The sequence below is a fragment of the Lactuca virosa genome, chromosome 9, assembly GCF_052849685.1.
Source record: "Lactuca virosa cultivar CGN04683 chromosome 9, Lactuca_virosa_CGN04683_v6, whole genome shotgun sequence".
Classification (NCBI taxonomy): domain Eukaryota; kingdom Viridiplantae; phylum Streptophyta; class Magnoliopsida; order Asterales; family Asteraceae; genus Lactuca; species Lactuca virosa.
The window spans coordinates 102,381,696-102,384,768 of record NC_136434.1 but is presented as its reverse complement, the minus strand read 5'-3'; the positions used below and the strand labels follow the sequence as shown (position 1 = coordinate 102,384,768).

At 36.0% G+C, this 3,073-nt stretch overlaps 1 non-coding gene across 1 annotated transcript; it reads left to right on the top strand.

Moving 5' to 3' along the window:
• Positions 1-1,971: 1,971 nt before the first annotated feature.
• Positions 1,972-2,078, top strand: LOC145141580 (small nucleolar RNA R71). Its single transcript, XR_013722774.1, has one exon. It is a non-coding gene; the product is annotated as a small nucleolar RNA R71 (small nucleolar RNA).
• The last annotated feature ends 995 nt before the right edge of the window (positions 2,079-3,073 follow it).

The following is a 3,073-nucleotide window of genomic DNA, read 5'->3' as shown; positions in this document are numbered from 1 at the left end:
TATTTTACTCTTGATCTTGTTCTTGTTCTTTCTTTTCTGATTTCTAGGCTTCAGAAACGAATTTCGGATCTGAACAACCTCTTTACGTTTCTGAATCTGAACATTCGAATTCTTTTGAACACAATCCTTAAGAGTTTGGTAAATCTGAACATCTTGAATAATTGGCTTTCTGTAAGGAAGCAATCCTTCAAAAACATCATCAGAGAAGAAAATTCATATGTTTGAGTTCCAATAGAACAAAATACTTTTGTTTTCACTATTTCATAAGATTTACTTTGTGATTCACTATTTGAAACACGAGATTCGGAATGTAAGGCTTCTGAATCAGAAGACTTTGTAGAAACACTTGAAACTTTTGACTCCCCTCAACAAGAACATCTGAAGTCACTTTTTCTTCAGAATCATGAAGAACTTCATGATCTTTATCAAGAACACTAAGAGCACCAAGAACACCTTCTTTTTCTTTTCTTTCTTTCTCTAACTTCTGTTGTATTTTATTCAGAAGTAAATATTATCTGATAATGAAAAATTCCTTTAGAAAATCCTTATCTTCATCTAAACGATTATTTTCCAATCCATCACAAGAAATCCATGTGAGATCACCAATCTTCTCATCAACATAGAGATTATACATTTCAATGGCGTTCTTCAACATAGATTAACCAGGAACATCCCATAATAAATATCCTTTTTTAAAACGAAACTTTGGATCTGAAACTTTTAATCCAAGTTCTTTCATGGGTTTTAATACCATCCAATTCGCCATTAAGTCTTCAACAAGAATCAACATTCAAAGAGAGAGAAAATAGATCTGATAAGATTTCTAGAGAGAGAAAACGGATCTGAGATGGTTTCTAGAGAGATAAAGTAGATTTGAACACAAATATGAGAATAAACACGAAATTCTTCTTCTATTTCTCTTCCAAAACATGATTCAATAACAAATCATATGAAATAATAAGTAGAAGATAACAGTTCTGAATAAGATTTCGCAATAAAATGAGGTATTAGACTTTTTCTTTTCAGAAAACTTACAAAACTTGAAGAACAAGGTGAGATTCATGATAAAATATCACCATAAAAAGGATTGATTCTTGAAATAACCATTGAGATCTACAAGAACCTGCTCTGATACCACTTGTTAGGAATAAATCTGAGATGACGAATGCGGAATATAAAGAACACTCAAGAATCAATCACCATAATATGCAAGTAATCTGATAAAGGTTGTGTTTATATTGATTACGATATGAACGTACAAAGAATATCCTAAGCAGGAAAAAACCTCCATCAAAAGCTAACTTAATGATTATTTATATGGAACATAAAATATTTACCATAAATATAAAACCAATGCCTTAGTATAAAACCAATTCCTTAGAAGAGCTCAATGAATAACTTCTACTGTAAAGGCACCGTAGGGAATCATAAAACGATTAACCCTAAAAAGGCTTCCCTAAATAACCAAACATGCCAAATCAGTTTCAATATCTCAAATACTCAACATTGGTAAAAGCCTCTTCCTTGGGTTTCTTGTACTCTTCATAAGGTAACCACTTCTTCTTGGGTTTTCTCCAATCTTCATTATATCGATCACCGCTTGAGTAAAAAGCTTGAACCTTTCGGTTTCCATTCTCATCAAGATCACTGCCTCTAGTTAGATACGTCCCATTACATTTTTCACATCCCACTCTTATAGCATGGGTTGTTTGATCCATCTTAGTCATCCTCCTATCCATGTTTTGCAACATTGCCAAAATCGCCGACATGTCTTCCGAAGCAGCATTAGGCGATCCTCTTGTTACATCATTTCTCAAGTTATGGTATTCTCTAGAATGTTTAGAAAATTCTTCAATGAGCTCCTTGATTTCCGCAGGATTTTTCTTGGTTAAGGTGCCTTGAGAATCAAGGTGTTGCCTAGTTGTGACATTCACCCCATCATAAAAGATAGAAACCTCTTGTTGCACATTGAGATCATTTTGGGGGCAATTCTGAAGTAAACCCTTGTAGCGCTCCCATGCTTCAAACAACGACTCCCTCATTTGTTGTTCAAAATTAGCAATGGCCTTTTTGAGCTTAGAAACCTTGGATTGTGGGAAAAATTGTTCCAAAAACTCCTCACACATTTTTGCCCATGTAGTGATCGCGCCTGGTCGAAGTGCCTTTAGCCAATCCTTTGCAGCTCCCTTGAAAGTGACAGGGAGCATCCTTAAAAACATCGTTTCACGTGGAACATTTGGAATGTTAAAGTAGTCGACGATGTCGTTGACTTCATCAAGATGCTTATAGACATCTTCATGGTCCTTTCTGGTGAAAGTAATCTCCTTTAGCGCAGCAAGGATGTGCCCCTTGAGTTCAAATGTGGCAGTGGATGGTATGGTGGGTTGCACAAGGCCCGGTCCAGTGTCATCACGAATCTTCTTCTTGTATGCTTCCATATAAATGTTAGCAATGTCCGCCATGATGTTGTCGGGTTCGCTTTCTTGATTACTACCTTTTTCCGATTCGTTATCGCTTTCTTCTGTTTCGTATGTGCTTTCGCCTTTTGGTTCCTTGCTGGATTCTCCCACTTTCTTTCCCTTATTCTTACTAAAAACCGATTTGAGATTCTTAAAAGGTGATTTCTTTGGTGTTGCAGCTTCTCCTACGGTTTTATCCATGTTTTTACGAAAGGCGGACTCCGGGTCTTCAAGTGGTGGAATCAGAGGTGTGTTAGATCCTCTGGTCATAAACTTCTGCAAAAGAACAAATAAAATGTGTAAAAAGAACAAAAACGAAAAATAAAGGTTTACTGTTACGACACCACGACGTGGTGATAATTACCATAACGTGGTGTGTCAAAAAGAAGAAATAACTAAAACGAAAAGTAATCCTGCTAAACAAAACGGTATGGACCATTCGCCGACAACGGTGCCAAAAACTTGATGCGTTGGATAATATGAACTAGTTAATCCTGCTAACATGACTAATTATTCCCTAAGGCAGTGTACCTTGCTGAAGATAGTATATCACACTAGACATGTATCGAACACGGGGAACCGTGTTTTAGCTAATTTTTATCTACTACTAACTA